Genomic DNA, 12,583 nt, shown 5'->3' with positions numbered 1-12,583 from the left:
TAATGTATGTAGAGTTTGAAATGTCTAGGAAATATTTGAATAATATATGTAACCATAAAAGTACTTTGAAGGATATGAAAGCTGCTAGTTTTTGATCTTTTAATGTGTAAAAGTAACTAACCTTAATAGCATCTTTCACTTCATTTTCCCCATCCAATGTTAATTCTTTCCTTGGTAATGTTCCAAGACGTTTGAGACGTTTTCCTATAGCATTTATCATTTGATAAAAAGGAGAACCTGCATATGAAATCTAAAGAAGATCTAAGAAGAACTTTCTGAGAAATAGCAATAACAAATTTAAACAGTTAAAATCCAAGATTGCTGCATGTTGGCTGTTGTTTGTTTTTTCAATCAGTCTCAAAATTAAGAATGCACAACTAGAAACCAAAGGAAACCTACATAATTATGAAATCTGAGAAAGATCTATAAGAACTTTCTGTTTTTCAAGTTTTAGAAATACGACTCAAGTATTTCTCAAGAAACAGCGATATAAAATGTGTTAAACTCCAAGATGGCTGCCACCCAGCCATTTTGTTTTCCGCAATCACTTTAACTTCTTCACAGGCACAACCGAGAAAGGGATAATCAAAATCTAAAATGGCCACCTGCCGGCTATTGTTTGTTTTCTTGGTCACACTCAACATTGAATGGGCACATCTAGGTACCAAGGGGAACCTACACATCAAGTTTGCGAAATGTCCATTCTGTTCTTCTCAAGAAATAGCGATAACAAGGATTGTTTACGGACGGACCACGGACGAAGGGCGATTTGACAAAAATAGTATAGAATATCAGACATAATTAGTATAATATGTGCTACTGATTGAAAAGTATAATAATAAACATAATACTTAACATTAATGTACCATTGCAGTTAAAATAACCATGGTCTTTTACAATTTTGACAGAGAATGCCCGGACAATTTGTACTAGAGTTCTAAACATTAACTTCGTTCTGCTGCTAAAACTGTACACAATATTGCGTATAAATATATAGATTCTTCTGTTGCTGTAAGATCTGCATACATGTAATTGGTAAAAGTCTACACCATTCCAGTCTGAATCACGTTACACTTTTGAGATACATGTGGGACAAGAACGTTGAAATCAGCCATTGCCAGACCAAACTAAAGCTATACCAGAGCAGACTAAACTTAAGAAATTTGACCTGATTGTTATCTGTTATCTGTTTTTGAAAATAGTTACACCTAATAGAGACTCTGTATAGCGTGTAAACTCTGGCATGTGAACTTCGATCTTGAGCAGGTGCGCCTAGGTCAGAACGTATGCCGTAAAGTCCAACTAGTAGGAGCCTGTCTTTTATTTATTTTTTATTTTTTTTTTATTTTTTTTTATTTTTTTTTATTTATTTTTTTGCACTCAGTGTTAATCATTCAGCATCATCAATAACAATACCGTGACAGTGTGCGTTTTCATTATTATTTGTTTACGATTGCTATTGCCAAATAATAATAATTATATAAATACCATTTTGAATTTATTTTTTCCATAAAAAACACCTTTCTTAATATTTTTGTTTTGTTTTTATTTTTATTTTTTATTTTTTGTAGCGTTATTCTATATATAATATATTTCATATTATGCATTACGAGAACATGATATATTTTGGCATTCCTTTTCTTTATACTTAATTATGTTTTCCAATACATATAATGATAATAATGTGAAGTATGTTTTAAATCACATAGGTTATTAATGAAATAAAATAATAATATATAGCAAATAAAGAAATAAAAAATAGGTTTTGATATGTTTCATTTAAATAATATATCCAATATTTGAATGCAACAATAATAATTTATTATATAAGGAGATCGAAATAAAAGATAAACAAAAATAAATATACCATTATATTTAGTATTTAGATAGATTATAAAAAGTTATCCATTTAAAAAAAAAAACCACTGTGTTGGTCATTGTAATGAGCTGTCTTGATTGAAATGTTCATCATAATGCTTGTTGTCTTTTTTATTTTTTATTTATCCATTCATTATTTCAAGTACATGTTACATTTACTCATTACTTTTTCCATTTGTTCATCTTCATCTTTCATTCCATTCATCTATAAATCTATCCATTCACATATCCAACTATTCATTCATTTATACCATAAACATTATATGTAAGTTCATATTTTTTCCATGAAATACTTGATTGTACCTCTTATTCTAATATTTTGTATGTAACATTTTTAATTCATGTCATGGCATACATCTATCACTCTGTCTATATACATTATACATAAATTCATAAGTTTTCGATGAAATAATTGATTGCACTTTTCCTATTATTCTTATATTTGGTATGTAACATTTTTAATTCATACTTAAATTGGGATAACAAATTAATTCCTTTCTGTTTCTGTTCGCTAATATGATATACTTTATAAATGGTGTATCCAATTATAGTAAGTAAAATATTGACCTCTGTGTAACTATTACAATTAATTTTGTAACCAACTACAATGTATTTTAGATTTTGCATATTTACTGTATATCCAACACCTTTAAATAGTTTTGTTATTCTTGCCCAATATATACTCAAATAGTCACATTCAATAAAGTAATGTCTATAATCCTCTGTGACATTACAAATGTTACATAAATTATTATCCTCGATTTTCCACTGATTTAGCAGTACTTTATTTGGTAATATGTTTTGAAAGAGTTTCCATCTATACATTTTATGACGGTTATCTTTCAGATTATAAAATATAAATTGAGTCAAATCATTAAAAAGTTGTGATCCTGCTATGTTCAGCACTCTCTTCCACTTTTCAATGGAGTGCGTTTTTATACACTTTTTTGCTATAAACGCATTGTACAAAAATGTATTATTAATAGTTTCTATCTGTTTATACTGTTTTCCATCATATGTTAGAAATCCTTTGCTACATTTTACTTGTGTGCATCTTGATTCATTTGTTTTTAATAAATCTAACCACGTTTTTGGTATTGCATTTTTTAAAGTGTTTATTTCACTTATCCAATTTCTAGTATCTTGTAATTTATTCAATATGTTTTGTTCGTCTATTTTCCCGTGTCTATTAATAATATCATCGATTGTTATTATGTTACTATCAGCCCAGTGTTTGTAAACAAGTGATTTTCCTTTGAATTTTATATTGCTGTTCCCCCAGATAACTTCCTTTCTTACATCATAAAATGTTTTACAATTTCGTTTCAATCCCCCTCCTAGCCGTATCCACGCCTCTAACATATCAATGTAAAAATCAGATATATCAGTTTTCCCAAGATTTGTTATTTTACCGATGTTCATTTTAAAAATGAGATATTTTTTTCCATATCTATCAAACATTTTTTCTGGTAATGATTTCCAATTTGCTTCACTGCCATCAATTAATCTTTTCACCCACCCCACTCTCAACATATCTATATGTGACTGAATATCTCTTATTTTCAGCCCGCCCTGTTCATACGGTCCTATCATCGTTTTTCTCTTCACCTTTTCACTACCTTCCCATATAAACCAAAAGACCTTTTGCTCTAATTCAATTATTTGACTCTTTGATATTATTTGCATATTTGCTAAATATGTTATTTTTGGAATTAAAAGAGTTTGTACTATAACGGATTTTCCGATGAAAGTGAGTTTTCTTTTTTTCCAATTTTTAAGCATTTCATCCATTGTTGTCTTTTTACTTTCCCAATTCAAATTATTACAGACTTTTGTATTTGTCCCAAAGTATATTCCAAGTGATTTAATTTCCGTTTTCCATTTAATCCCCTCGTAATGTTTTCCTTTTCTTTTATTGCTACCCAACCATAAGCCCTCAGTCTTATTTTTATTTAATTTCAATCCTGAGAATTTTCCAAATTCTTCTACAAGTTGAATAGCTTTACGAATATCATTATACTGCAAAAATAATGTAGTGTCATCTGCAAGCTGCGCTATTTTGATGTGTTTTCTGTTTAATTTAAACCCTTTCACATCAACAGTATTTCTTATTTTGGTAGCCATTAGCTCCACCGCAATTACAAAGATTAAACAAGAAAGCGGACAACCTTGTCTAATTCCTCTTGAGATCTTATATTCACCTGATATCCAATTATTATTTTTTACCAATCCTTTAATATCTGAATATAATGTTTTTATCCAATTAATAAATGACTTACCGAATCCAAATCTGTGTAAGCTAGCATACATGAAGTCCCATTCTATTGTATCAAATGCCTTTTTAAAATCTAGAAAAAGTATACACGAGTCTATATTAAATTTTTCTGAATAATCAATTACATCTTGGATTTGCCTTATATTAAAGCCTATAAATCGATTCTTAATGTACCCATTTTGATCTGTGCTTATTATTTTAGGCATCACCTCCTTCAGTCGCGTCGCTAATACATGTGCTGCAATTTTGTAGTCTATATTCAGCAACGATATAGGTCTCCAATTTTCCAGCTTTTCAATTTCATTTTTCTTATAAATCAATGTTACTAATCCATATTTTTGGGTCTCACTGAGCTCTCCATTAGCATAAGCTTCATTTAATACATCTGTTACTAAGGTACCTATTTTTTTCCAAAAAAACTCATAAAATTCTACTGAGAGTCCATCCATTCCAGGACTTTTGTTTTTTTTCATCTTTTTTACCGCAGCCGTGCATTCTTCTAATGTTAATTCTCCATCACAAAATTCCCTATCTTTATCTGTTAATGTCTTAATTTCTTCGATAGTTTGTACGTATCTATCTATGTCATTACCATTCTGTTGATCGGATTGGTATAATTTCTCATAGAATTGTTTTATAGTATTCATAATTTTCCCTGGTTCTTGAACTCTTTTCCCATTTTCGTCTTCAATTTCATGTATCACTTTTTGTGTTTGTCGGTGTTTTTCTAGGTTTAAAAAATATTTTGTATTTTTCTCTCCTTGTTCTATCCAGATAGATCGAGCCCGAATCTGTGCGCCTTTTGCTTTATTTTCGTATAAATCTTCAAGCCTTGATTCATTTTCTTTTATTTTTACCTGTTCATTTTCTGTTAAATTTATTTTCTTATGTAAGTGGTTTAACCTATTTTCCAATATTTCAATATCAGCCTTTCGTTGCTTTGATTTGTTAACACAATAATTAATAGTTTCGTGTTTGAACATTGTCTTGCAATAATCCCATGTTGTTCTCTTATTTAAATTCTCCTTGTTACATATTTCAATTGACTGCTTTAAACTGTCTTGTATTATTATATTATATTCTTCATCTGCTAAAATACTATTATTTATTTTCCATACACCCGGCCCCTTTTTGTCACCTATAAATAGTTTCAGTGATATTGCTTGATGGTCTGTAGATTTAATTTGAGCTGGACGGATATCTGCTGATTTTATAATACTGCAATTTCCCTTTTCTGTTAAAAAATAGTCTATTCTACTTGCAGCCCCTTGTCTGTTTCGTCTCCACGTATATTGTATTCTATCTGTGTTCTTATGCCTCCAAATATCTAATAAGTGTGCTGTTTGTATCAATTGTTTAAGTCCATATGTTATATTTTTATGTCTAATCTTTCCTATTGTTTTTCTGTCTCTTTGATTAAGTACCTCATTAAAATCACCCCCAATAATTGTACTTCCTATACTCTTTTCCTTTATTTCTTTTGTTACTAATTTAAAAAAAGCGTTCCTTTCATTTTCAATATTTGGTGCATATATATTTACTAAAGTAAACATTTTATCACCAATTTTCAAATTCATTAAAATATATCGACCATTATCAGAAATACTGTGGTTAATAACTACAGCATTAAGTGATTTTTTTATAAGTATCGATACTCCTTTACTGTTTCGTTCCCCATAATTATGGAAACAATGTAATACTTCATTTACCTCATTATCTATTACATCACATAATTCATTAGTGAAGTGTGTTTCTTGTATCATTAATATGTCAGTTTGTTGTTGTTTTAACCATTCGTATGTTCTCAGTCTCTTTCCTTTGTCTCTTAGCCCTTGTACATTAAGGGAGAGAATATGTATATATTTCTTCATCGTGTATTACCATCATTCTCTCCTGTGCCTTTCTTTGATTTTTTTGCGTCATTCAATTCTGTTGCTGAAGGCGGTCTTTTTTTTGACAGGCTTCTCGTTCTGTCTTGCCCCGGTGTTTTAGAACCTTCCTTAGCTGAGACTAAAAATTGTTTGATTGAGTTTGTCTGTCCATTTCTATCTTTCCTTGATGTTCTATTCTGTTGTTTTTTCTCTGTTACAGTATTGCCAGTCTCCGCCTTATTTTCGTTGTCTCGTTGTTGATTGTCAGTTTCGTTGTTTGTCGCTGTCTCTGTGAATATCTCTGCCTCTGTCTCTGATTTCGACTCCGTCTCTGACTCAGACTCTGTCTCTGACTCAGACTCTGTCTCTGACTCATTCATGTCCTTGGTACAATCTTGTCGTTTATGTCCTCGTTCCTTACAGATGAAACATGTCCAGTCATTCTTACAATCTATCGTACTATGTCCTGTCTCTAGACATTTGTTACATTTTTGTTCTGGTTTTTTTTCTGTCTGTCTTTCCGTCTTTGGTTGTCCGTAATACCAAATGGTACTGTAGTATTTTCCGAGTCGTAGCGTTCTCGGCAGTTCTGATGTCAGTTTTTTTACAAACACTATACGATCTCCTGTGTCACAATTGGTAAGTTTATTGTTAATTCTTAGTTTTTCCCTGTAAAGGTCTAGTATAACACATCCTTGCTCCTCAAGACCTCGCTTAATCAGCCCGTCGTCAGCTGATAACGGTACATTTGATATTTTAATTCGCGTTGTGCTAATTGGATCATGCCTCGGGCGTCGCGGATTTTCCGGTATAAGGAACACGTGTTTCCCTCTAACGGTTACACCGGTCGAGAGTAATTTCACGCGATCAGGAATGTTGTCTGGGTATATTCGCCACACATTACCGGTACGTTGAATACCACTGAGTCGTTCTGCTGGTATTACAGCGCCCAAACTCATATACATCTCAGTGTGGTTTAACCATTGTTTATTAAAATTGTTAATATTGTCAACTTCAAAAACATCCGTTTCTTTCAAAAACACCGGTTTAGCAGTGCCGTATCCCGGGGGGTATAGGACCCCATCGGTCACGCCCGCATCCATCGTGTTGTCATTACTGGCATCCAGTGTGACATCTTTGTCACGTACATCAATACCCGGTACACCTGTATTGTTCATAGCCTGTGCGTATGTGGGCTTACTGGCCGTCTGACCCACTTTCTCACCTACCGATGAGCTCACCTTACTCGCTATGTCCACTAGCATGGCCATTACCCCGGCCAGGTCCGTAGGCCCTGTTGAATTTTGTGAGGTCATATTTTCAAATTTGCTTCAATATTATCGTATTCAAGGTTCACAATGTTCATGTACAATATATGATACAAACCGGTAACCTACCCAAGTATCTGTCCACCACTTGTAAATAGGTAAATTTTTTAAACTCCGATAAAATTCTTCTGATTCGAAGTATCCACTACTGTACCGTAGCTAGCGGCAGATAACCCCTGTCTTGTATTTGATTCAAAATTAAGACATTATAATTGCATTTGTGTATACGCTTAACCAATTATCTAGCTTAAAAAAGTCTAGTTAGCTTAACGAGTATATGTACCAGTGAATGCATTGGACATAAGGGTTAATGTGAGCATATGTCCTGTACAATGTATGTACTAAAAACATATTTATTTGGAACAAGATGTTCGAGAATGCTTGTTTACATTTGAGTTATAACAGGCTGGTTGGTTTATCACATATATTGCTGTTTTGGTTCTATTATCGCTTGAGGGATTTCTTGATTTGTGAGATAATGACACACGTGATCTACGAACAGGGTAAAGGTGTATTTAAATTTAAGGTGCAAAATTGCAATGTGCATTCTAGTAAGGGCCGGACGGAGAAAGATAACGATACCGCATTCTTGAATCGATAGCTCAAACTACAAGCAACGATAATTCAGGGGTGAGAGAAGAACAACGCCTACAGGTAAGCTAAATTTTAAATATATGATGATCATATTTTAGAAGAAAACAAAACGTTAAATGACACATTAACCCTAACATTTGGCATACAAAGAAAAATATTTCCTACACAACAATACCCTCTGACAGCTTTGTAGCGTGCCAATATCAAATTGATGATATAATACTCATTATAGTACATACAACAAACAGTCACAACCGGCATAACACACGGGACACATACTGTTTCATTCAAACACACAACATAAATACCCTAAACTTTACCCTGACATACAAAAAAAACCAACACAATCTTACCGTCATGTAATAAAAAGATAGCTTCGTCCCTACGCAGCTAACACAGACCAGTAAATCTTACCGCTCAACTGTACATTGATAACTTCGTTCTACCGCAACGCACACGGACCGCTGAATCGTACCGCTACACAACACATTGACAACGTTAACATCGTTCTAACACAGCGAACACAGAACAATGATAACCTGCCACTCAACAACACATTGACAATTTCGTTCTGACACAACGAAAACAGAAAGGTGGATTCTACTGAAAAACAGCAAATTGACAACTTTGTTCCAACACAACGCACACAGACCAGTAAATCTTACCACTCAACTAAACATTGACGACATAGTTCTAACACAACGAACACAGAAGAATGAAATCTACTGTTCAACAACACATTGAACACAACGCACACAAAAGTGTAACTTTTACCGCACAACAACACATTGACGTCATCGTTCTAACACAATTAACGCAGAAAGTCCACAACACATTACCAACAGCGTTCTTACACAACGCACACAGAACAGTGAGTCCTTCCACCCAACCAACATCGTTCTTACACAACGCCCACAGAACAGTAAGTACTACCACTCAACAACACATTACCACCATCGTTCTTACACAACGCCCACAGAACAGTAAGTACTACCACTCAACAACACATCACCAACATCGTTCTTACACGACGCACACAGAACAGTGAGCCCTACTATTTCAAACTTGAAGTCAAGTTCTGCTGAGCCGATTGAACTGAAACTTTGTACATGTAGGAATGATCGACTCATGGTCCTAACAAAGTGTTGTTATTTTTAGGGAATCTACTGTTCAACAACACATTGAACACAACGCACACAAAAGTGTAAATTTTACCGCACACAAACACATTGACGTCATCGTTCTAACACAATGAACGCAGAAAGTCCACAACACATTACCAACACCGTTCTTACACAACGCACAAAGAACAGTAAGTCCTACCGCTCAACAACACATTACCAACATCGATCTTATACGACGCACACAGAACAGTGAGCCCTACTATTTCAAACTTGAAGTCAAGTTCTGCTGAGCCGATTGAACTGAAACTTTGTACATGTAGGAATGATCGACTCATGGTCCTAACAAAGTGTTGTTATTTTTAGGGAATCTACTGTTCAACAACACATTGAACACAACGCACACAAAAGTGTAACTTTTACCGCACAACAACCCATTGACGTCATCGTTCTAACACAATTAACGCAGAAAGTCCACAACACATTACCAAAAGCGTTCTTAAACAACGCACACAGAACAGTGACTCCTACCACTCAACAACACATTGCGATCATCGTTCTAACCCAATGCACACAGAACAGTGAGCCCTACTATTTCAAACTTGAAGTCAAGTTCTGCTGAGCCGATTGAACTGAAACTTTGTACATGTAGGAATGATCGACTCATGGTCCTAACAAAGTGTTGTTATTTTTAGGGAATCTACTGTTCAACAACACATTGAACACAACGCACACAAAAGTGTAAATTTTACCGCACACAAACACATTGACGTCATCGTTCTAACACAATGAACGCAGAAAGTCCACAACACATTACTAACAGCGTTCTTACACAACGCCCACAGAACAGTAAGTACTACCACTCAACAACACATTAACAACATCGTTCTTACACAACGCCCACAGAACAGTAAGTACTACCACTCAACAACACATTACGAACATCGTTCTTACACAACACACACAGAACAGTGAGGCCTACCACGCAACAACACATTACCAACATCGATCTTATACGACGCACACAGAACAGTGAGTCCTCCCACTCAACAACACATTACCTACATCGTTCTTACACAACGCCCACAGAACAGTAAGTACTACCACTCAACAACACATTGCGATCATCGTTCTAACCCAATGCACACAGAACAGTGAGCCCTACCACTCAACAACACATTACCAACATCGTTCTTACACGACGCACACAGAACAGTGAGTCCTACCACTCAACAACACATTGAAACACGTTTCTCAAGAGACAACTCAGTCTCGTGTGGCTTTATTTCAGATATTTAGCTTTAGCTCAAGTGACCTATTGCTATCCGTCTTCGTCCGTCGTCGTCTGTCGTGCGTCGTGCGTCGTCCGTTAACATTTTACATTTTCAACTTAAGCTGAAATACTCGCAAAGGAATTTCATTAATATTTCATGGGAAGTTTACCGACATCTCTCTGACCAAGTGTTGTTATTTTTTGGGTCGATCAGAAATTCAATATATCCGACACGGCCGCCATTTTTAAAAACTGTTTCAAACTTAAAGCCAAGTTCTGCTGGGTCGATCGACTTATGGTCCTGACAAAGTGTTGTTATTTTTTGGGTCGATCAGAAATCCAATATGGCCGACACGGCCGCCATTTTGAAAAAACAATTTCAAACTTAAAGTCAAGTTCTGCTGGGTCGATTGAACTGAAACTTGGTAGGAATGATCAACTTATGGTCCTGACAAAGTGTTGTTATTTTTAGGGTCAATCAGAAATCCAATATGGCTGCAACTGCTGCCATTTTGAAAATCTTTTTCAAACTTAAAGTCAAGTTCTGCTGGGCCGATTAAACTGAAACTTTGTACATGTAGGAATGATCGACTCATGGTCCTAACAAAGTGTTGTTATTTTTCGGGTCGATCAGAAATACAATTTGACTGCCACGGCCGCTATCTTGAAAATAACTATTTCAAACTTAAAAACAAGTTCCAATAGGCCGATTTAACAGCTCATGGTCCTGACAAACTTAAGTTAACGTTATACTTAGCTATTTTTTTACTCAAATTGGTACATATTTCAACAACAAAAATAAATACTGAAGGACTCAGGTGACCATTAAGGCCCATGGGCCTCTTGTTTTAATATGACGTAGAATTTGTACAACCCAACTCTCCATCAGAAAAGGAAAATAGGTGGTGGTAGTTATTTAGGAAAAAGATAGACTTGATATTCTATCCCAGAGAAAGCATTATGGCTAAAAGTTCAAGAGAGAACATTTGTGATAGCATTTTTTTTAAATATTTTGACGTTGGTAGTATAAGCTGCTTTCTTCATTTCGTAAATTGATGTTTGTAATTTACCAGACCACAACATAACACCAGAAAAACTGGATTGGAAGTAATAGACGAACATGGATTCCGGGAAGGATGTTATAGTATCATACTTATTTAGTTAATGATTAAATACAATTATGTTATTATCTTGATTACATGATGTCATCTTTTGTTATTGTTAAATTGTCAATGTCTAGACATTTGGTTTACACAGAATTTTTATGTGTAATCCCGGTGTTTTTTCTATGGACGCTACGCCCCTGCTTATGGCTAGTCTATTGTTAAAAAAGATGGCAGAACAATAATGGTCGCTTCCACAGGGACCTGAGAATTTGTTACATTTATATTTGGACCTAAACTAAGGTGTGTTAGAGTAATTTTACACCCTTTTGGGGATTTGTGGCATTTTTACCGATAGTGAATCTAACACCGAGGCTCGGGGAATTTATTTTAACTCATTCGGCGTCAGAATAATACAACAGAGGTCCCGTGTGAGATCCTTAGTGGAGACATTGAAATATCAATTACCACGGTTACATACTTGCCGCAGTGAGCCACGAAATGTATAATGTGTTTCCATATCATGTTACCTGTTCGCTTACCTGACGTACATGTGCGTGTACACACTGACATACCCTATACACTACGTTCCATATAAAATATTTTTTAAATGACCCCTGTATTTGCTTGTCAAGGTCTCTGTCTCCTTGCTCCGTGCTAGGTCTACCCCAAAATGATAAAGGTCTTATACAACGTACACGGAACAGTGAGTCCTTCCACTCAACAACACATTGCGAACATCGTTCTAACACAATGCACACAGAACAGTGAGCCCTACCACTCAACATATACCGAACAAAAAAAGAAACGCACAATTAAATTATGCAATCAGTAGCCTATGATATTTTGGGATATTTGTACAAATTTTATATCAATATGAAGGGACAAGTCTACTTTTTACAATACTGTAGAAGAAAAGTATGTGTGACGTCACTCGTGTCATCAGTAGTTACTCAAAGTGGGATACTCGCGAAAAACAAAATGACACTTCAGTACCTGGTGTGGGCACCTTTTGCACGAATCCCTGCACGGATTCTCCTATGCATTGAATTAATGAGAACATTTTTTCGCCTTAAGGGAATGTTGTTCCATTCTTGTGTTAATGATACGATCAACTGGGCGCGGTTAGTTTGGGGGGGG

General features: G+C 34.8%; 1 protein-coding gene across 4 annotated transcripts in view; it reads left to right on the top strand.

Moving 5' to 3' along the window:
• Positions 1-12,583, top strand: part of LOC110466225 — a 38,527-nt gene that overhangs the window by 13,911 nt on the left and 12,033 nt on the right. The window contains exon 1 of one of the 4 annotated variants that reach the window (XM_021522612.1): positions 7,862-8,006. The exons of the other annotated variants lie outside the window; for them this stretch is intronic. The gene's annotated coding sequence lies outside the window, so the exon portion shown is untranslated. Of the gene's footprint in view, positions 1-7,861; positions 8,007-12,583 lie in introns of those variants that run through there. 4 annotated transcript variants of the gene reach the window in all.

The sequence above is a fragment of the Mizuhopecten yessoensis genome, unplaced genomic scaffold, assembly GCF_002113885.1.
Source record: "Mizuhopecten yessoensis strain PY_sf001 unplaced genomic scaffold, ASM211388v2 scaffold11125, whole genome shotgun sequence".
NCBI classification, from domain to species: domain Eukaryota; kingdom Metazoa; phylum Mollusca; class Bivalvia; order Pectinida; family Pectinidae; genus Mizuhopecten; species Mizuhopecten yessoensis.
The sequence above is the reverse complement of the archived record's forward strand: the minus strand, read 5'-3'. Positions and strand labels throughout refer to the sequence as shown.